This window comes from Canis lupus, chromosome 5 (assembly GCF_003254725.2).
Source record: "Canis lupus dingo isolate Sandy chromosome 5, ASM325472v2, whole genome shotgun sequence".
In the NCBI taxonomy this organism is placed as follows: Eukaryota; Metazoa; Chordata; class Mammalia; order Carnivora; family Canidae; genus Canis; species Canis lupus.
In genome coordinates this window covers 64,221,942-64,245,721 of record NC_064247.1, presented here as the reverse complement: position 1 = coordinate 64,245,721, position 23,780 = coordinate 64,221,942, and the positions used below count along the sequence as shown (strand labels likewise).

Here is a 23,780-nt window from a genome sequence, read left to right as displayed (position 1 = left end):
AAAATAAAATAAAATAAAATAAAATAAAATAAAATAAAATGAAACAATGTAAGGGGGGAGGGCGGTAAAGAAGGACTTCCAGCCCCCAAGAACTGAAGCAGAAGCAGGCAAGTCTGAGCTGTGACATTCCAGCATTCTGCTGAGTGTGTCCTGTCAAGAGGACAAAGCTCAGGAAGTGTGTGTGGGACAAATGACTTATTATCAGGTGCTCTGCACTGCAAGCCCTACCCCACCCAGCCCTGTGGGGTGTGTCCAGTACCTTGAAGCAGTATATCTCCTGATGCCCAGCCAACAGGAATGAAAGGAATATCCCCAGAACCAACTCAGTTGCTTTCTTAAAACAAACAAAAGGGAATTTACTCTTTATATATCTTTTCCAATTCCTCCCTGGAAACCATCCTGTTAGTTTGTGATGACTGTACTTACGCACCTCGACTTTCTCTCCCATCACAAATGGAGGCCCTGCACCTGCTAGGAGTGGGTGAGGAACAGCAACAAGAAGCCACACACCAGCAAGTCCTTAGAGCCCCATCCAAGGTTTTCAGCAAAGCCTTCCTGGCCCGCAGAGTTCATGTCACCTTCAACACAATCTCTAATTCCAGGAACCCCCACTTTAAGTCTGCTTCCTGGTTAGGAACTGTTTTTACAGATTCTCAAGTAGCAACAATGAAGTACAGAAGACAAAAGCAAGCTGGCCGGAGGACATGCGACCCCACAGACAGCTGCACTTCTGTGTTGTCTGCATGAGCTCTGAGGCATTTCAATGTCTGGAAAGGTTGTGGCACAGGATGGTGGCCCCAACCAGCCCCTGCAGGTCCCCACCACTAACCTCTGTGATGTCCCCCGAGCACCTCACTAACCCTCATGACAACCCTCCCGTAACAGGAAGGGGTAAGAAATCAGGTTCTGAAAGTCTGAATCATATGCCTCAAAATTAGGATCACACTTGGGGCTGTAGTGCTATCACACACACCAGGCACCTGCCATGCCTTCACAGCTCCTGGAGAGAGTCCTCCACAACCTGAAATATTGACATCATGCCAGCACCTATGAGGACCTCACTCACACCTTCAACACCCAGGCCAGTTTCTGTTCATCCTCCATCTACTCCAGAATGTAGCTGATGCTAACCCCCCCACCCAGCCTCTCAGCAGCATCACCCTACCACTGACCCCCTTCCCCAGGGTTCTCTCGGGCAGTCTTAGCTTCTCTTGCTGACTCTACTTCCACTTTGTTCCACAAGCTAGATCTCCCTCCTCCACTTCCTCCTTAAATGGCATTTCCTACATGCTCGCTCTGGGCAATCTTATCTGCCTCTAATAACCATGCTGTTAGATCCCTCCCATTTCTCCAACTCAGAGTTCCCCAGTGAACTCACAAAGTCCAACTATGTAAGAGACACACCTGCAGCCACACATACCTTGCACACGTGGACCTCTACCTTGATTGTGACTGCTGTATTTTCTGCCCTGGTTTAGAGTACCATTGTCTAGAAATCCTCCAAGCCAGAAACCTGTTGTCCCTTTCTCTCTCATGATCAAAAGCCATCTGACAAGTTCTGTCAATTCCAGCTTCTGAACACACTCTCCTCCTTACTGCCCTAACTCCTCCTAAATGAGCAGAATCTCCATTATTTTTTCACTTATGTTATCATGACTTCATTATCTCTACCTCCAATCAAACACACCAACCAACCCATTCACCATATTGCTGAGAAGTGAACTTGGCATGTCTGATTCTCATCTCTCGAGCCTGGTATGGGGTAGAGGGACTGGGCTAACGAGGACTATGCTACTCTTCAAATTTCAAACCCAGAGTAAGAGATATTTTACATCATGATCCAAGACACACACACATGCAAATACACAAGTGAAGGTAAGGCTTCCTAAGACAACACTGCCCTCACTCTGTGCAAAGCACCCCAGTGTTTTCTACTACATCCTAGGCTGCCTGTTGGTTGTGGCTGGTTTTTAAAGTGGGTGCCGCCCACCAAGTAGATCTCACAACCCATCAGTGTGGCAACCCGCTAATGGAAAGCCACAGGAACACAGGCTTTGAATGATGCTGTCCTGGGCTGCCTCCTCAGCAATTTCAAACACCTCCCAGTTTCTGGAAAACAAAGTGTTTCACTCAGAGGAAGCTCCCTCCTCCCCTCTGTACCTGGGCAAGTCCCTGTTCATCCCTCAGCATCATACCTTAGTCCTGACTTCCTGACACTGCCAGTATTCTCCAGCTTTCCTAGAGTGGACAGGTACTGTTCCAGCTTTTTATATCATGCTGCCATCCTAGGAAACCTTCCCCAAATGCCCCTCCGATTCATGCTGCAGCATGACCATTAAGCACTGAGGCCCAATACTACACTCAGGTCTCACAGCACATACACAAACCCAAGACCCACTGTAGAGGAAAGCCTGCCTTCAGAGCTCTCAGGACACATAATCTGCTGGTAAACTGTTAAGCTGGAAGCAAGGCTGCCTCCCAGGGGAGCAGGGCCACAACAGGCTTCTACCCTTTGCATCAGAATCTGTGCCCATTCCAGGCAGCTCACACACATTCTTTGACACACATGAAAATTCATCTCAAATAAACACAGTTGACAGACAAAATCAATGAGAAATTAAGAATACAAAAAGGAAGAAGGCTTCCCATCCAGAACATTTCACTGTAAGATCCAGCTGAGTGAGTGGCCGTGCCTGGTCACCCCGACATCCAGATAATTCATTCTGACACAGCTGGTTCCTCAGAGTTCTCTGATTCTGCATCATCTATAAATCAGTTCACTTCTATATGTCTCCATCTTCTCCTTTCCAGAGTTACCACTTCCTGACAGTGCAGAAACACCTCTGTGTGCAAGGTTCCCTCCACCCTACTGCTATCTACAAAGCTCTCAAAATATATTACTACTAAATGGAAAAGAAATACAACTCACTAGTTCCAGTTCAAGTGAGATGAAGCTCTCAAGTTCAGAGCCCCCTCAAGGAGCCACGAGGGAAAGAGACAGAGACAAGTGAGGTGGGCAGGTGCTCAGCCTGCAAGGACAGCACAGGAACAAACTGGGGAAAGAGCCCCATAAATGAACAGGCTACACCCGGGGCAGCACCACTCCCTGGCTCTTTTTCCTCCACCCACAGTGGCTGAGGGGAGAGACCCACACAGGACCTGGCCTCCAAACACAGAAGCTTCCCAGGATTTAAGACCCCCACTGCCCTGTCCTACTCACTAGATGGAAACCAACAGCCCAAACTTCAAACAGGCCAACAGGCAGCCGAGGCAGAATGCAGCTGCACAGGAGGCATTTGCTAAGTCCCAAAGACAGAAACCACCATTATTTGTCTCCTTTGTGTCTCCACCCCAGAGATACTTCAGTCCGTGTGCCCAGGGGTGAGGATGGTAAAATGTTATTTTTGTGAAATGTATCCCAAGCACATCTAATACATAATCACTGATCTCATCCCACTTTCTGACCCAAACCCCCAATTATGCAGTTGTGGAAACAATCACCAGAAAACACTGTCCCTTAAACTTGAGAATTCTTGTTACCCTTCCCTCCAAAATAAGTTGAAGAGGCCTCGTTTGAGGAAGAGGCCAGAGAAATGACAAGATCCCACAGAAGCCCTGTAAGGCAGGAGTAGCAGGGCGTAGGAGGGGCCAGCATTCCCCCAGCGGGGTGCCCGCAAGTTCACATGACAACGTGAAGGCACAGGCTGCTGGTCTACTGACCAGGCTGCCCCCCAAATCCCATGACAGAGGTCTCCTCAGCCCAAATCTGCTCTGCAGGACAGGATCAAACCCTTCTGTATTCAAGGTCGGAACGTGAACAGGCAAAATCAGACTCATACGGCTGCACCACATACATGATTTCTGAGGAGTAGAATCAAAAATCTTCCAGATTCTGGTGATCATTAATGTGGGAGTTATCTACCAGGGTTTGGGGAGGTTCTCATCCTGAAGATTGCAGCAATGTGCAAGAATGAAGGAGCTGCAGGGGAGGTGCAGGTAAACTCTCAGGTGTGCACAAAGTGTGCCGATTCATGTTCAAGACAGGACATCTGCTGAGAGCCCAGTGTCCACCAACCAACTCACAGTTCATCACCCCTTCCAAAAACCAACATGCTTTCAGTGCTGTCAGTTCAAGGAATAATGTGTCTGTCTCCCTTCAATTTCTATATTTAATTCAATACACTAGCAATGCTCTTCATGTACAAATCTCCTCAAATTTCCTGAAGGACAACTGTGTTCTAACACAGCTAAACTGTTACAATGATGTGTTTTGCTGCCAAGCAGAGAGACACTGGCACATCCACACATACCCTCCCACCAAATAAACAGGAGACACCGAAAGCAAAGGAGGAAATTTTCCATTTTGAAAAGTAAATTTTTCTTCTATTAAAACATGAAAATTCAAGTTTCTTCCCTGTTAGATAAATCCTCATTAACAAGAGAAATTTCAATAGAAAAAGATACAGCGGGGCACCTGGGTGGCTCAGTGGTTGAGCATCTGCCTTCGGCCCAGGGCGTGATCCAGGGATCTTGGGATTGAGTCCTGCATCAGGCTCCCTGCATGGAGCCTGCTTCTCCCTCTGCCTGTGTCTCTGCCTCTCTCTGTGTCTCTCATGAATAAATAAATAAAATATTAAAAAAAGAAAAAAGAAAAAGATACAGCTTTCTAGCAATAAGTATTAAACAGGAACCTCAGATAATGGCTGCCTTGGGTGTTAAGAGAGAACAGAGCAGGACAGTCACCGAGCAAGAGTCTAAAACTAAAGCAGCTGAAAGGGAGGGACTGAAATTGAGACCCAGATGCATGAGCTTCAGGGCAGCCCAAGCCTTCTTTCTAGAGCTACTACCATCAGAGTATTCCTATCAGTGGACTCCCTTCAGAAGTAGAACAAAGAATTATTTTCAACACTGACAACTAAGTGTAGGATACTTGCAAATGAGACAACACTGACCACATATTTGTTTCAATGAAATGATTATAATTATCTTAAGTAATTAGCAAATTGTCAATTGTGACATCCCGAAATAAGAGTTAAATAATAGTACTCCTTTAAAAAGAAGTTATGTTTTACCCTTAGGTGGACTAACTGAACAAAATTCTGAATGTAATGCACATTTATTAATCAAATTTTTTTTAAGATTTTATTTCTTCATGAGACAGAGAGAGAGAGAGAGAGAGAGAGAGAGAGAGGAGAGAGGCAGAGACAGAGGCAGGCTCCATGCAGGGAGCCCGATGTGGTACTCAATCTCAGATCACGCCCTGAGCCAAAGGCAGACGCTCAACCGCCAAGCCACCCAGATGTCCCTTATTAATCATATCTTAAAAGAGATGGGGAGGAGAGGAATGGAAAGTGGGGAAGCTCAAAGTAATTTCATTTAAACCAAAGATGGTAATAGTGGGTAAACTGAGTTCTTGCCCCCAATCTCCTGAAAGGTGACTCCCAAGAAAAGAGTACTATCAACAAAACGAACACCTACCCAAACCTAACTCAACTTGCGTGTTACCATTTTCAAAACAGTAATATAATTAGAGGGGCGCCTGGGTGGCTCAGTGGGTGAAGCGTCTGCCTTCAGCTCGGGCCATGATCCCGGGTCCTGCTCAGTGGGGAGTCTGTTCCTCCTCCTGCTCGTGCACGCTCGCGCACTCTCTCTTTCTCTCCTTCTAAGTAAATAAAATCTTTAGAAAAAAATAAAATACAGGGATGCCTGGGCGGCTCAGCCATTGAGCATCTGCCTTCGGTTCAGGGCATGATCCCGAGGTCCTTTGATCAAGTCCCACATTGGGCTCCCTGCGAGGAGCCTGCTTCTCCCTCTGCCTGTGTCTCTGCCTCTCTGTCTCTCATGAATAAATAAAAAATCATAAATAAATAAATAAATGGAATGGAATGGAATGAAATGAAATGAAAAATAAAAAACACTGGTCAAATATTTTTTTCCTAAAGAACTGTCCATTTATAAATTGAGTGGGAGACAGGACACAACTCTTATTCCATGACCTAAAGAAAATGCTTATCAATCTATCCCACAACAGAGAATAAAAGTGAAAGGCTGCAGAAAATCTTTCAACTATACACCAAAAAAATGGAACACAGTTTTGCCTTCAACACCTGATTCCTTCCCTCTGACGTTTGCAACAACCAGTAGGGCCACAGAGGCTGGCACTGGCCTCCTGCAGCACCCCTGCTCCATGCTGTGGACTTCACCTACACCTCTTCCTCCTCCTGCTCTTTATTCCTCCCCAACCCTCAAACAGCCCCCCAAATCTTGTACCTCAAGTCTGGCATCTCTCATGAGATCCCCACTCCCTCGACACACCTCCAACAAGGGTGTATCCAGCTGGCGTGTCAAGGTCACACACTCAGACCCAGGCCTCCCCAACTCCCTGTCCTGGCCACACCTCCATGCCTCCAGTACATTCACTTCCCCTCTGTGCCCTCTGTACCCTCCTGCAATCTGCCACAGCACTGCACCATCGTGCTGTGGCCTGTGTACTTTCCTGAAGGTCAACATGAAGCAAGCTAAGACCAGAGACCACAGACTCTGATGGCTGGGGCCAAAATTCTAACCCTGCCACTGTATTTACTGGCAATGACTTGCATACATTTTTACAGCCTGTAACATCCTTAATTTTCTCATCTGTAGAAAAAGAAGTTCTTGGACACAACACGTAAAAGGAATATACACAATGCAACTGCATTTCTGGATACCAGCAACAATCAGTTATAACATATAATGAAGACAGGTGACAGTGTCACAAGGATGGATGGGCTGAAGAGTCCTGACACACTTCAAGCACAGCAGGAGACATGGTTCAGGACAGGTTGCACTGCAGGTCAGCTAGCAAAGAGCACTCTACTCAGTAGATGAGGCCTGGCCAACTGGCCAACTGCTACCTACCTGGGAAACTGTGAACACTCCTTATTTCACACCATACACAAAAACCAATGTGGGATAGATTAAAGGCAAAAGTATATAACTTTCAGAAAGCACAGGAAGCTATCTTTATGTCCTCAGGATAGGGAAAAATTGCTTAACCAAGAACTAATGGGTCACGATGCACAGTTTGGAAGACACTGTCCTACAAGTTGGCACAGTCCCTTCAAAAGGATTCATATTTCACTCATCGAGTGGAAGAGTGTTTTCTAGTCATCTTAATGGTAAGTATCACAACAGATTACATTTTTTTTATTATTTATTTTAGTAACCTCTACTAACCTCGAGATCAAGAGTTGCGCTGCATGCTCTTCCGACCCAAGTGCCCCTCACAACAGAATATTATCATAATGCATCAAATGACTCTTCCTTTCACAGATGATTTCTCTGTGGCAGACAATGCTGTTTTATGACATTTTACCCACCATAGAACTTACAAAATTAGAGTCCATCCTCTCAAACCTTCCTGCTTTATCAATTCAGTTTATTCAATATTCTAAATCCTATGCTGTCGTTTCAACAATCTTCACAGAGACACCACCAGAAGTAGATTCCATCTCAAGAAATCACTTTCTTTCCTCCCTCATTAGAAGCAACTTTTCATCTGTTCAAGTTTTATCACAAGGTTGCAGCAATTCGGGCCCATCTTCAGGCTCCATTTCTAATTCTAGTTCTCCTGTTTCCACCACATCTGCAGCTACTTCCCCCACTCAAATCTTGAATCGCTCAAAATCCATGAAAACATTTATCTTGCTGCCCATCCCCATCAGAGCTCATGGATGACCAGGTGTACTGTCAATGAGCAGTAATATTTCTGAAAGGAATTTTTTTTTCTGAGCAGCAGGTCTCAACAGTGGGCTTAAACTATTCAGTAAACCATGTTGTAAACAGATGTGCTGTCATCCAGATTTCACTGTTCCATTTATAGAGTACAGCTCCTAAAGGCCCCAGGATTTGGGGAATGGTCAATGAGCACTGGCTTCAACTTCAAGTCACCAGCTGTATTAGCCCCTCACAAGAAAGTCAGCCTGTCCTCTGAAGCTTGGAAACCAGGCACTGACCTCCCCTCTAGCTGTGACAGTCCTAGATAGCATCTTCTTCCAAAGAAGGCTATTTTGTCAACCGTGGAAATCTGTTCAGTGTAGCCACCTTCAGCAATGATCTCCCCCAGGATCTTCTATACCACTTGCTGAAGCTTCTACATCAGCACTTTCTACATCACCATGCACTTTTGTTACAGAGATGTTCCCCAGGATCTTCTACATCACTTGCTGTAGCTTCTACATCAGCATATGCACTTTCTTCTACATCACCATGTGCTTTTATGTTACAGAGACAGCTTCTTTCCTTAGACCTCATGAACCAGCCTCTCCTAGGTTTAAACTTTACCTCCATCTGCAACTTCCTCACCTCCCTCCACCTTCAGGGAACCCAAGAGTCAGGGCCTTGCCCTGGACTAGGCTCTACCTTATGGGAATGTAGTGGCTGATTCAAGCTTTTATCCAGACCACTAAAACGTTCTCCTATCAGCAATAAGGCTGTTTTGCTTTCCTATCATTTGTGTGTTCACCAGAGTGGCAATTTTAATTTCCTTCAGGAACTTCTACTTTGCATTCAACACTTAACTGTTTGGTGCAAAAAGCTGTTTTTGACCCATCTTGTCTTTTGACATGCCTTTCTAACTAGGCTTAGTCATTTCTAGCTTTTTATCCAAAATGAGACATAGGAGATTCTTCCTCTCACTTAAACCTTTAGGGGCCATTGTAGCTATTTACTGGGCTAATTTCAATATTATTGTGTCTCAGGAAATAAGAATGCCTAAGGAGAGGGAGAGAGATGGGGGACAGGCGGGTTGGTGGAGCTGTCAGAACACACACAGCATTTATCAATTAAGTTCACCAACTTCTATGGGTACGGTTTCTGACACCCCAAAACAATCACAACAGTAAGATCAAAGACTACTGATCACAGATCACCACAAGAAAAAAACATGAAAAAGTTTTGAAATATTGCAAAAATTATCAAAATGTGACAGAGACACAAGTGGGCAAATGCTGTTAGAAACATGGCGGGCGGGGGGGGGGGGTGGGCTTCTCCTCTATTGCCCCTCCCTCTGCTCCTGCTCTCTCGCTCACTCTCTCAAATAAAATCTTTGAAAGGAAGGGGGAGCCTGAGTGGCTCAGTGGTTGAGCATCTGCCTTCAGCTCAGGGTGGGATCCTGGGGTCCTGGGATAGTCTCACATCAGGCTCCTCTGGGACACTGCCTCTCCCTCTGCCTATGTCTCTGATGAATAAATGAATAAAATCTAGGAAAGGAAAAGGAAAAAATTTTTTTAAATGGCACTGGTAGATGTGCTCTACACAGGTTAGCCAAAACCTTCAATTTCTACCAAACACAGTATCTCCAACTACAATAGACAAAGCATGCCTGTATATATAAACTTAAAAGCCAGCAACATTCAGTTAATAGTTTTACTTCTAAGGGGATAAAATCAAACATGGCCTAAAAACTGCACCAAATGAAAAAAAAAAAAAAAAGCAAGTAACAAAGTTCTCCATGTAAAACAGGATTTAGGCATATGCATGAAAAATTAATGGAAAATACAACGTGATATTTAAGATGAAACTGAAAAATACAGGGAACAGCCTCAGCAACAAAGACTGTGAATATAACCGCACAGTCAACAAAGAAATGCCTGTTATATTCTGTACCTACACAGTTCACAGGCAACACCAAAGGTGTTCTAAACAAATCTCTGTAAACCTTAGACCCCTGTAAAATGTTTCCATTCTAAATGATCACATATGGACCTGGCTGCGAGCTAAATGCTAACAAACATAACTCTTTTAGGGTCTAGACTGGATGGCCAGCCTCCAGAAAGGAAGGCTCCACTGCACTCCATACACAGCTTTCTGAACACCCTACCCACATCAGATGGCATTTTGTTTCTCCTCGGTCTGGGAGCTGAGCCACAGTTACCATTTTAACTCCATGATCCATGACTTTACTCTCATGAGGAGACTGCAGAGGGAAGGACTGCATGCCATGGGCAAGGTCTACAACAGTCTCCCTCACTTCTAGCATTGGGTCCCACACCATTCTCCCTGCCTCTTTTTACTCTCTGTTCTTCAAGGGGACAAACAATGCAATGATTCAAACCAACAGGCTTCCTGCGAAGAATTCAGCATGCTGTTACTGAACAATGAACATCTTACAAATATATTCGTATAAAATGTCAGCGTTCCCACAGGGGTGGAGTAAATTTAACAGTAGAGCCACGACAAGAGAACCACCAGACAATGCCAAGTACTAACTAAGGGCCAAAAAAAGTCTCCGCCCCAGCCATGTGGGCACAGCCCCTAAGAGGGCTACAGACACTCCTGGCCCCATTCAGCAGGGGGCAGAACAAGGGGACAACCTCCTCCAGGAGCTGAGAGCTGCACCCAGCCAGTCAGGCGAGAAGAGAGAAGAAATCCATATGACCCAATAATAGGCACACTTGCGACTGTGTTGTAATGTGTGTACTGTAGGCATCTTGGTATGCCTATGTATGTTGAAGCAAAAGGAGAAGAGTTTATTTTAGATCACAGTTAAAATAATAAGTAAGTTTCCTACACTATGTATGTGCTAAAGCTCCCTGGGGGGAGACGCCCTAAAATATTTAAATGAATTTTCATTCTGAAGAGACTAAAGAAATTCTCAAAACAGACTATATTACACAGACATTTTTTTTCAGACCCTGCAAATCTAAGGGCAGAATATATTCTGCCATCCAATTACAAATGCAGTAAAAAAAAAAAAAAAAATTCAATTTCAAAAAAAAAAGTCAAAGATGTACAAACTTGAATTGAAAAAATTAAACCTACCCTGCATAATTAAACACAGGCCTCATGCTGCAATCTTCGTAACCTAGTGTTGCCATAGTGACCCCACAGCGGCACCAGCCAATTATAGCCACTCACAGAAAGCTGCCTTCCTGGGTTCTTGGTAAAAACCTTTTCCTCAAGTCATCCAAGATCTGAGCCTGACAGTACATTTGTTGGCAGATTTCAAAACAATCTATTCTAGTTAAACAACTAAAAATTAAGGGTCTAAAAGGTAAAAAGTCTTGCACTGGAAGCAAAATCAAGATCAGTTGTGACCAAGATCCTAGAAATACACTTCCTCAAAGTAAGAAACATTAACTCACCACCATGTGGAGAGTCGGACAGGTCTAAAGAGTCCTTGGTGCGTACAAGTGCAGGAATCACCAAGGACAGGAGCCAAACCAGCATTAACACATGAGGGGAGGGAGAAAGCCCAGCAAAGGCAGGGGTGACACCCACAGGTGTGGCACCTTGGGAAACACACCAGGTGATGTCTATACCCTCCTCACCAAGAACTTGCACCCGGTATTCTACACTATCTTCTACACCGTTTAAAACATAATTAAAAAACATGTTTTGGGATGTGATGGAGTAGTACCTATCTAGGTCACACTTGGGAAGCTCTGTCTCAAAAAGCTGCCTATTAACAAGAGATTAAGATTCTTCATTTCCCCAGAGTTTTGCTCGAAAGTGATCCCAAGTAAAGAAAATTCCGTCACCTTCTCTCTAGAAACAGCTTATCCAGACATATTGCTTTTGTCTGTTTCCATCTTTGTCTCTCAATTCCTTTAAGTTCTAAGCCAAAACAAATCCATTTTTTTACCTAGCTGGCCTGTGTCTTTCAGGAATATTTTAACATGTCTAAGACTCACTTCCTAGACAAGCGTGCAAGTGTCTCAAGGAGGAGATGTGCACAAACATCCAGGCTGGTTCCCAATACAACAGGAATGCTCACAGCAAGACATCCCTGAGCTGCTTCCAGCAGCCTCCACATGCCCCACCCCTACCATCCAGCCCCTCAGGCCACTGTTCTGGACAGCCTCCAGCTGTAACCAGCACTCCTTCCAACTGGCTGTTACTGTCGCTGCCACTGTTATGGAGCACTTCACCACAACATCCAGTCTCTCTGTCTCTTTCATTAGAAAGACAAATATGAATGTTTCCTCTAGCCAGGAAATGTGTCAAACATGAAATATTTGAAATGAGACCTGTTCTGACTCAGCAAAGACAGACAGGTACCTGTACTCCAGGGCATCGGGTGCCCTGCAGCCAGTGAGGAGGTGAAAAACACACAAACACCCCTCCCCTAGCACCACCCTATGTGAGAGTCAACACACAGGTGTGGAAGAATGCCTGCCACACACCCTCCCTGCCTACCTCACATGGAAAATTCTTTAAGCAATACCCTCCCCACCCAGAGGCTACCAAGCCTGTTAAGCACTTTCAACCAGGTTTTGCAAGCAAGAGAAATAAATAAATTTATTAGGGAGAGTGCTTATGGGGAACATTCCTTTTTACATGAGAAGATACACAAATGGAATGAATTGAGGGGAAAAGAGCAAAGACCTATTACCCAGACACATTAAGAAGCAAGTCTGCACCTGTGCTGAGGAATGCCCCCCAAAGGCCCAAACGAGTAGAGTGAACCCACTCTGAGAGTGTGAACAGAACTGTGCCAATGTGTAACCACCCTGTAAGAGAAATGTGCAAGGACAAAGCAACCTGTCAAGCTGGACAGGGGGATACATCTGAGGATCAACCACAAAGTTTTAGTAAAACATTCAAACCTATCAAGGGTGGGACGGAAGTTGATGGAAATTTTAAATATTTATCCAATAGGGGTGGCCTGGGTGGCTCAGTCAATTGAGCTTCCAATTCAATTTCAGCTCAGGTCATGATCTCAGAGTTATGAGATCGAGCCCCACTTCTGGCTCCATGCTGGGCATGGAGCCTGCTTAAGATTTTCTTCCCTCCCCCTCTGCACCTCCCCCAAGTCCCTTTTGCTAAAAAATTAAGTAAATAAATACATAAATATGTAAATATCTTTAATTGATAATAACACGTGGATGTTTTACTAAAATAGTTACATAATTTTTGTGCTCCTGCATACAGTAGTAAAAAGACTCAGGATGATAAATATTGCTGTGCAACAAACTGTTCTGAAAACTTCCACATCAGCAGTAAGCCTAGGTGATGGGCATTAAAGAGGGCACACAATGAAATGAGCCCTGAATGTAATACCGTATGTTGGCAAACTGAATTTAAATTAAAAAAAAAAAAAAGAAAAGAAAAAAGAAAAAAAGAAAATGCTGTGAGCAAAAGAATTTATCAATAAGAAAATAAGTTTCACAGCCAGAGTATGCTCAAGTGCATGAAAGACCTTTGCTGAGCAAAGCAGCTGAACCTGAATACATTCTTTCTTCAGAGGACCTGTTTTGGGGAGGGGTGCAGGCTGGGATCTGCTGTCAGAATCAGCAGCTTCACCGACCACAGAGGCCCAGACTTTTCCACAATACCTGTCCATCCCTGCACTGCACCTAAAATCTGATTCGACCAAGAGCAGCAGAAGAGCCAAATGGTCTTGGCAAGCACACTATAGCTACTGCCTCTTCTCCCAAAAGCAGGAAAAATAAAATGAGGCCAGTAAAAATGAAACTATTATGGACCACTTCGGGGATTTATTCGTATGTAAGATTACTTTTAAAACTTACAAACAGGGCAGCCTGGGTGGCTCAGCGGTCTAGCGCCACCTTCAGCCCAGGGCGTGATCCCGGAGACCGGGGATAGAGTCCCATGTCGGGCTCCCTGCATGGAGCCTGCTTCTTTCTCCCTATGCCTCTCTCTCTCTCTCATGAATAAATAAATAAAATCTTTAAAAAAACAAAAAAAAACAAAAACAAATAAAACTCTTACAAATAGAAATCAATTATGAAGAGCCAATCAACAGACTCTATTCTGTGCTGTCTTCATGAAGCGCATCAGCGACTGGCCTACAGAGAGCCTCTCAGAATCTTCAGAAGGAAAGGAGCCCACAGAGGGCAAGGTCCCAGGGCTGACAGGGACACACACAGCACCACAGCACTGCTAGACCCTGAGCCACTCAGGTCACATGGCATCTACCATGCAACAAGCACCTAGTCCCGCTGGCCTCCCAGGGAAAGGACAAGGCATGGGTGCACAGGCATGCACTTACTGAAGCCCTGTATCTCCCCACAGCAGGCCCAGCTCAGGGGACGCAACAGTCATGGGCTGATTCCTTCCCAGGCCTTATCTGTGCGGCTTGTGTAAGAGGCAAACAGGCTCACTGCAGAGAAGGCAGCAGAGCTGTTGTAACACAAACACAGAGCTAGCCCTGTGATAGGCAGGTGCGAAGTGCTTTACCAATCTGACCTCAATGAACCTTCACAGCACCTCCACATGGGAGATTCCACCATTCAATGCCCAGCTTTCTCAGCAGATAAGGAGACCCAGACACAGTCTTGCTCTGCAACCTCCCGGCCATACGAGCGGCAGGTTCATGACTGCTTCTCACAACAGGAAGGACAGGCAAGCCTACAGATGCGTCTGCAGCACCCACAACTAGACTCAGAGTGCAAACTGACGTAGACCACCACCCAAGACACATGTCCTCTGACACAGAGCGGCAAGAACCTCTTTGGGAGAACACAAGGCCATGCAATGACCCAACTGGACCGGAAGTAGGAAAAGGCACTATACAGATGCTGCCACAGATTCTCTTCCTCCAGCCAGGAAAAGCCAAAAAGAGTAACAAGTATTGTCACCAGGGGAAGCAGCCAGCAGAGCAGAGGAGGACTCCAATAGAGAGCGAGATTGTAGCTCAAGTCCTATCAATGACAGCAAATCCAGGCAGCCTCTGTGCCCTCTGGGGAAACTCAGAGACCATGTCCATGGAGTCCTAGATGCTGCCTCTGGAAGCCACCTCCTACCTTCAAGGACGCCACTATCGGCCTCAGACCCTAATCCCCCAACCCCGTCTGGAACCAGTGCCCCCAACCAATAATCCCCTACCTCCTTCAAACTGTCAGGCTGTTTCAGCTGCTGTACACAGGAGAGAACCACCATGACAAACACAACTCCCTGCCTTACATCTGACTTCTTATTGGGATATCCCAGTACCCTTTTGACTAAAATCGTGGAACAGGTTTATTTTTTTAAGCACAGAAGGATTTTTTAAAAGATTAAAAATGAAAGAGATTTTTAAAAGTCTAGCATAGCATGTATGTTCTTTAACTAATAAACAGCAAAGAGAATATAAAGTTTTGTTTGGTTCCTGAACAGGATCTACTTAAAACCACTGCCTTAAGGAACAATGTCTTTTACAATTTTATACTAATTTCAAAAGAGCCTCTTTCTAACTGCATTTCACACAGGATGTAAGAAATCGACGATCAGCTCCTAGGTGTGTTTTCAAAGAACGGGACAGAGAGGTGAGGGGAAACACCAGAGGATCCCCGGCTGCCCAGACACTCCCTGGCGAGCACTGCCCCCCCCCCCCCACTTGCCCAGTTCTCTGACTGGGAGGCCTTAATGGAGGCTAGTACAGCACTTAGTATGATTTAGAAACATCTAACACAAGAGCCCTGAACAGACTCCTAAAGCTTGGGACAAAATCATGAGCACTGACAAGAAGGAAAAAGCTTACAACATAAACAGAGATGAGGCTCTGCCTGCCAGGCCTGTGAGAGTTTTGAGGTGAAATCCTGCAATTCTTCTGACAGAACCCCTGTATATACACTGGACATCCCTCAAAACGTGGCACAGGTAAAGCCACTCCAAGCACTCCGTTCCCTGCCCCAACAGCACCCACTGAGCACCTTCCCACTAACACTTTCCTGCTTTCCTGCATGTAGTCGACTTCCCCCTGACTCCACTCCAGAGTCCAGGGACTGCTGCCCATGCCCACGGCTTTCCTCTGACCAGCCATGGAGCTCTGGCTAAGCCACCCTCTCTGCACCCGTGGGAAGGATGGCAGCCTCTCCCTGCTGGGCTGGGTCTCAGTTTAGGCTTCCGTGGAGCAAAGAACGGGAGTACTCAACACAAGGCCCAGCCCACAGTCCAGGCCCCACTGATGAGGACGCTGCAAGAGTCACCCCTCTTATCCCCCAGGCTCGGCCTGTGCCACCTCCACATGAAGGGCATGTCCAGCCATCCAGACACAAACCTCCCCCTTCAGCCCCTGTATACATCCAGCACCAACAAACACACCTCCCACCCTTGTGGTGGCTCCCCTCACTGTACTTCACTAAGATAGCATCCTTGGGTGGCCCTCCACCTGCAGGTCCGCCAACTCCCCGGTCTTCACTCCCAGGAGATCCCCTGCATGTTGCTAGCTGAGCCAGCATTTCTGAAGGCCAACAACAGGACCTGAGCTGCAGACCATGGTGCGAGCAAAGGTGGTGAGCCAAATCACAGGAGGTTCGTGCAACCTCACAATCTCTCTTCACGCCTCTGTTCCCTCTGGACTCTCTACAACTCTGAGGTAATGCCCCACCCTGTGTCACAAGTGCCGCCTCTTCTTCCTCCTCCTAAACAAGCTGCATGCAGGCCCTCAGCCATCCTCCACAGCTAACCTGTGGAGCTCACCTCACACCTTCCTGGGACTCCATGGACTGTATGCTTCCTAAGGCCAACCCTCCTGACAAAGCCCACCACCTCCCAGCCACCGTGGGACCCTCACCAGCCATCTCTGCCAGGCTCTCCTTTCTACATCTTGTACCACAAAACAAGTTGTACATCTTCACATGTAAAACATCCTATTACATACCAACCAGTACATACTATGAGAATTATTCTGCAATTGGCTCTCTGGCCTCTCTACCATCCCACTGAGGCACCCTGCAGCCCCTACCACCTCCTAAACAGTCACCCAGACTGTCTCTCCCTGCACTGCTCGACCCTTGGTTCCCTTGCACACTTAGGCACTATTCTGTCCATGTGATCAACTCTTAATACACACCACAGAATCCATGTCAGCAGTCCCTTTCCTGATAATGCATGAGGACTGTCCCTGGGCTGAGGTGATCACTCTTTCCTTAGGCCATCAGTCTGCCTTATGTTCACTTTTTTTTTTTTTTTAAAGATTTTATTTATTTATCCATAGACACAGAGAGAGAGAGGCAGAGACACAGGCAGAGGGAGAAGCAGGCTCCACGCAGGGAGCCCAACGTGGGACTCGATCCCAAGTCTCCAGGATCACACCCTGGGCTGCAGGCGGCACCAAACCGCTGCGCCACAGGGGCTGCCCTTTTTTTTTTTTTAAAGATTTTATTTATATGCCTTATGTTCACTTCTGTGACATGTCTAACATCACCTAACATTTCATCTATCATACAAATGTTACCATTCCCCCATGACAGTGCCATGTCATGTGAAAGCTGGTCACATGAGCCTCTGCTTCTCTCAACTATTCCGAAGGAAGTGGCTATTTCCTCTTGCTTCGGTGGCAGTCCCAGCTGTGACAGGCACTCTTCAGTTATAAAGCAAAGATGCATTTGTTAACAGGGATCATCCTTTTTAGGCTCCATAACGCACCCAGTTGTTGCTTTGCAAGAAATACAGAACTGCGGGGATCCCTGGGTGGCGCAGCAGTTTAGCGCCTGCCTTTGGCCCAGGGCGCGATCCTGGAGACCCGGGATCAAATCCCACATCGGGCTCCTGGTGCACGGAGCCTGCTTCTCCCTCTGCCTGTGCCTCTGCCTCTGTGTGTGTGTGTGACTATCATAAATAAATAAAAATTAAAAAAAAAAAAAAAAGACATACAGAACTGCCTTCATTTGACCAGGGCCAACCATGTATCTCACTGACAGAAATCAAACACTGTGCACACAAGAGCTTTCCATTTCAAGGTTCAATCTCAGTGTAATTTTTCAAAAGACGTTCGAACATCAATTGCACTTAAGATTTTTAGTACCAATAACATACATAACTCACCTAAGCTGACAACAGTGTGAACAGCAATGACCAGGACCACGCAAGGGCCAGGAGCTCTAACTCCTTAGGACTGCTGCCTGCATCCATCAGACATTCCACTTCAGAGCTGTAAAATACCATACCCCTTGGAATCAATGGGAATGACAGCAATAACTGATTTATAAAAATTGTTTTCTCATTTATGGCAAAAGGTTCCTTAAGGGCAGGGCTTGAGTGTCTTGTTTACTTCTGTACCCAGCATCCTAGCCCAGGCCCTGGCATGAATTAGGTATTCAATAAATAGTGGCTGAAAAAATAAAGCAAAATAGAATCTGATGTGATGAAAAGTCCCTTCAAGGTCATTTGAGCCAGGAGTTCTCATACTTTTCTAAACACAATCCATGGTGAGAAATACAATTCACACCCTGATCAGGATACACCACACCCAAGCAAATCAAAAATATTCAGAGACGGGATTTCCATACAGTATGTGTGACACACCAGTGTTTTCTATTCCATTTCCTTAAATTAAAAGAACTGGCAAGACCCACTCTTCTATGCTCTCCACTAGCCCACCCAGCCAATGACTGCCCAATTCACCCATCTGGGTACCATATTCCTAAGTTTTTGCCATACTCATGTACTCACTACACATATCATATTTTCTTTAAACAGAATAGCATTCTTTAGGGGCACCAGGGTGGCTCAGTTGGTTAAAGGTCTGCCTTCAGCTCAGGTTCATCTCAGGGTTCTGGGATTGAGTCACAGATCAGGCTCCCTGCTCAGTGGGGAGCCTGCTTCTCTGCCTACTTATGCTGTCAAATAAATAAATAAAATCTTTAAAAAAAAAAAAAAAACACTCTTCATGTGTTTAAGTAAAAATAAAAAGCTCCCTATCCTAACACCACTATGATGAAAATGAGAACCTTTCATATATAGACACTATCCTGAAATGCACCATTTGCTCCGCCTTCAAAGTTCTGTGCCTCAGCCCCTCCCTGGAAGCAAACCCTATGAGCACTCCCCTATTTCCTCCAGGTGAATGCCTGGCCCCATCCACCTCCCCACCTCGGCAGAGCTCACAGAAAGATACAGAGATACAGAGAAGAATGGAGGTTGGACATTCTTTCACTAGCTACCTTGACACGAGGAGAGCAACAAGCCTCTATGCCCAGCCCATTCAAATCACAACAGCACACGTGTGCACAAGTGTGGCAAGTGCACGCTCACCTATAAGACTCAGCTCAACCCCAGGCTAGGAGTCCTATTACAGTCCTGCGCATCTCCTATTCCTTCCAATGGGCTTCTGGCTGTCTGGTGTCAAGTCTGTGTCCACACCCAGGTACCCAGCATCTCCAGGTCAGGCACTGTTGCCTTTCCTCATGGTGGCCCTAATAACGAAGCACAGGGTCAGACACATAGTGGGCATGACACCCTGCCAAGGGAATGCAGGACAAGCTCATGGCACAGGCCTACTCCCTGACCATTATTAGACACTGCCTGACAGAGGGAATGACCCTGTCACATTCACCCTGGCAAGCAGCAGGCACAGAAACTGAGATGAAAAGGCTACATTTAGGTAGAATACACAAAGAAGAAAGTCTCCTGGGGCACCTCGGTGGCTCAGTTGGCGAAGCATCTGCCTCAGGCTCAGGTCATGATCCCAGGGTCCTGGGATGGGGCCCCACGTCAGGCTCCCAGCTGAGTTGGGGACCTGCTTCTCCCTACCCCCCTGCCATTCCCCTTGCCTGTGCTCTGTGTCAAATAAATAAATACAATCTTAAAAGGAGGAGGAGGAGGAGGAGGAGGAGGAGGAGGAGGAGGAGGAGGAGGAGGAGGAGGAGGGTCTCCAGAAATATTCAATCGCAGGAGGAGGAGGAAAGTCTCCAGAAATATTCAATCGCAGGGGCGCCTGAGTGGCTCAGATGGTTAAGCATCCAACCCTTGATTTCGGCTCAGGTCATGGTCTCAGGGTTATGGGACTGCGCCCCAATCAGGCTCAGGCTCTGTCCTAGGCGGGGAGTCTGCTAGTGATTCTCTTTCCCTCTGCCCCTCCCCGACTCTGCATGCAATGGCTGGCTCGCTCCAAAAAAAAAAAAAAGGAAAGAAAAGAAATTATCAACCACAATCATACATGGTCCAACAATAAAATCAAATACTTTCTTTAAAATTTGAATAGTAAAAGATAAAATAAAATTTGAATAGAAAGGATAAGTTAAATTAATACGAATGCTAGTGTTCTATAAAACACTCTCTGGGATCCCTGGGTGGCGCAGCAGTTTAGCGCCTGCCTTTGGCCCAGGGCACGATCCTGGAGACCCGGGATCAAATCCCACATTGGGCTCCCAGTACATGGAGCCTGCTTCTCCCTCTGCCTATGTCTCTGCCTGCCTCTCTCTCTCTCTCTCTCTCTCTCTCTCTCTCTCTCTCATAAATAATAAAAAAAAAAATTTTTTTAAAAGCAAACAAAAAAATAAAACACTCTCTATGATCTGCCAGAATTCACACTATGGGTTCCAAATCCTGTCAAGGCATTCAAAGTCTTGGCCTAAACAAACCTATTGTGGCACCTGAACACAACTTTCCATTATCCTTAAAAAAAAAAAAAAAAAAACTTACTGTCATATTACTAAAACTCTCAAAGCACAAATCGAAATTTAAAATATAAGCTTTAGGGGCGCCTGGGTGGCTCAGGTAGTTAAGCATCTGCCTTCAGCTCAGGTCATGATCCCAGGGTCCTGGGATCAAGCCCTGCATCAGCTCCCTGCTCAGAGGGGAGTCTGCCTCTCCCTCTGTCCATCCCCCCACCTTGTTCATGCTTGCTCTGTCACTCTCTCAAATAAATAAATAAAATATTAAATATATATATATATATATATATATATATATATATAAGCTTTATATGTAAGTAAGTACAAAAATACCTTTCAGGTAACATTCATGTATCCCATATTAAAAGCAGATATTTACCCATACACACATTCAGTGAATTTAACATTTGCAAGCAAAGATAAATGTCAAACAGTGCTGGCCTTGCAGTCCTAGAAAACCAGCACCGAGCTGAGAGGACTCGTCACCCACCATCTCTGGCATGGTCTGCGTACGAGCAGCACCACTCTCCCCGACCTAATGCCCCAGTGTGCTGGCCCCACTGTCCCTTCATTCACTTCTTATTAGCAGCAATCAACCGGGATAAGCTAGCTTGTTATGTTCTTTGCTATTTCAAATCAGCAAATGAAAGAGAAAATCCAAAAATAGAAACACAGTAATGGAGAGAATGCAGCTATAATGGGGCCGGTGTAAACAAGGTTGGTGATCTACAATTATACACATACACCATGTTGCATTCTTCCATCCTTGTAAAGAGCATGTGTATCTTTTTAAGCACTGTCTCCTGAGCAAGGTTAGTCACAAACTGAAACAGAGGGACAGATGACTTGTTCCAAGTGACACAGACAGGGCAGAGCCAAACTGAGGAGTGCAGTCCCCCTGGCCCCCCAGCTGGGCCTCCCTCCACCACAGGTGCACTCCCCACTTGACACAGGAACATGTCTTCATTGCATGTTTAGTAAAGTGCATTATTTTCCCTTGGATTTCTCATAGAGGTCTAGCCATTTCTGTGTGGAGTATCTGACTTCAAGATTTGTAAACATTTATGCATCTGCCCAATGTGTCATATTTCCCTCCATGTTACAGGGAGAGTAAATGGCTAGAAATACAATGGAACAATTCTGGCTTCATCCCTATTTTCCTTTTTACCCCACGCCCAAAGAATCTATCATGTGCTTAGCTCCGATCCCTCACTGAGAGCGTGACCGAGCACTGAGCCAGCCTAGTCCAGCTCAGATGTCCCCAAAATTCTGGAAGCCAGTTCCACTTAAAGGACATGCCATAAGTTATTTTTAGTCATTAAAATTCAAATACTGGAGCACCTAGGCATCTCAGTCAGTAAAGCATCTGCCTTCCACTAGGGTTCAAGGAGTTCTGGGATCAAGCCCCTCACAACAGGTAGCATGCTTCTCCTTCTCTCCCTGCCCCTCCCCCTACTTATCCTCTCTGGCTCTTTGTCATATAAATAAAAATCTTTTTTAAAACTTTCATAAACTAAGAAATTCCCCCAAAACGTCGTTACATATCCCTTTTTTAAACTTAATCATAAACACAAGAGCCAGACCCATTTTTTAGCTCCACGAAGCACTTTCTTTTTATTTTTGTGTTATTAGTTCTACATAATTTACTGGTAATTCACTGATGAACAGGAAGACAGTACCATCTTCTTGTGCTGAAAGAGTCACAAGTCATCCTAACTTGTGCTCTCTCTCTTCTCCAAGGGAAAACAGCAGGGGTTCTAAGAAAGGATGAAGGTTGATGCTTAAGAACCAGAAGGCGGTGCACACATTAAGAGCTCTACTCTGAGGGCAAGAGAGTCAGTAAAGTTACCCAGGACAATTTACGAATTTTTATAGAAATTTGATGTAGGCACCTCTGGTGGTGCAGCGGTTTAGCACTGCCTGCAGCCCAGGGTGTGATCCTGGAGACCCAGGATCGAGTCCCAAGTCAGGCTCCCTTCATGGAGCCTGCTTCTCCCTCTGCCTGTGTCTCTGCCTCTCTCTCTCTCTCTCTCTATCTCTCATGAAGAAAGGAAAGGAAAAGGAAAAGGAGAAAAGAGAAAAGAAAAAAGAGAAAAGAAAGAAAAAAGAAAAGAGAAGAGAAGAGAAAGAAAAGAAAGAAAAGAAAAGAAAAAAGAAAAGAAAAGAAAAGAAAAAACGAAAAGAAAGAAAAGAAAAGAAAAGAAAAGAAAAGAAAAGAAAAGAAAAGAAAAGAAAAGAAAAGAAAAAAGAAATTTGATGTAGAATGGGGCACCCAGGTGGCTCTGCTGGTTGAGCCTCTGACTCTTGATACCAGCTCAGGTCATGATCTCAGGGTCTTGAGATTGAGCCCTGTGTCAGGCTCAATGCTAGACATAGAGTCTGTTTGAAATTCTCTCCCCCCCCCCCGCCATATGTATAAACATATGAATGTACATATGTGTGCACATATATATACAGGTATGTATATGTATTGAAAACTTGAAATTTATTTTTAAAGAAATTGGAAAAGATAGAGGTGATCAAGTTAATCACTTCATCTTCTTCTTAAAGTTCCTTTATATATCTCAGAGATAAAAGTCATCAGAAAGAAAGTTGGAACATCTGAACGACCCAAAGTATAATTCTGTGCCAAAGAAGCCTGAGAAAATTCCAAAGCATGTGTCAATTCTATAGCACACAACCAACTGCCCTAAAACCTAACAAGCATTAATGCACAAGGGCCAAAGTACATGACATAGCAGAAATAAATCAAAATACATCAGAAATCAGGGACGCCTGGGTGGCTCAGCGGTTGAGCATCTGCCTTCGGCTCAGGGCATGATCCCAGGATCCAGGATCGAGTCCCATATCGAGCTCCCTGGGAGAAGCCTGCTTCTCCCTCTGCCTATGTCTCTGCCCCCCTCCCCTCTCTGTCTCTCATGAATAAATAAATATTTAATATATAAATAAATAAATCAGAAATTATTGCATGACGCTAGTCAGAAAAGTGGAAGCTGACTTATGCAAGGTCCTCACTATTAGTAATACTCTGAATGTCCTCTTGAGATCCAAATGCCAGAGGACAGAAAAATAAAGCCTGTAGGCCAGAAGCGCAATGTCACGCAATATCCTGAAGGCTGATGAACCCCAGAGGTACAGGGGGAGTCCAAGCCAGATCTCACTCCTCTTTAGCCTTTCATTTGAAACTTCCTTGCAAACGTGTGTCAGCACTGCACTCCCACAGGAAGCACCTGCAAAGAGCACCTACCACATGGGAGAACATCCATGCGGTCATCTTCCATCATGTGTGCATCTCAGAGGATGTGAGGCAGGGGTGGGAGAAGAAAGGGCCAGGGACTACCTCAAGTCCTGGTATGTAATCCTCTAAGCAAGGGCCACTACACTTGTAGTTAACATGCTGTTTCCCGCGGTTTACTCCAGACCCACCCCCAGGGGATCTAGCAGTGGGGTGCTGGGCAA

The 23,780-nt window shown here is 45.5% G+C and overlaps 1 protein-coding gene across 9 annotated transcripts in view; it reads right to left on the bottom strand.

Moving 5' to 3' along the window:
• ANKRD11 (ankyrin repeat domain containing 11) overlaps positions 1-23,780 on the bottom strand; it is a 190,509-nt gene that overhangs the window by 123,979 nt on the left and 42,750 nt on the right. The window contains exon 1 of one of the 9 annotated variants that reach the window (XM_025427120.3): positions 17,752-17,827. The exons of the other annotated variants lie outside the window; for them this stretch is intronic. The gene's annotated coding sequence lies outside the window, so the exon portion shown is untranslated. Of the gene's footprint in view, positions 1-17,751; positions 17,828-23,780 lie in introns of those variants that run through there. 9 annotated transcript variants of the gene reach the window in all.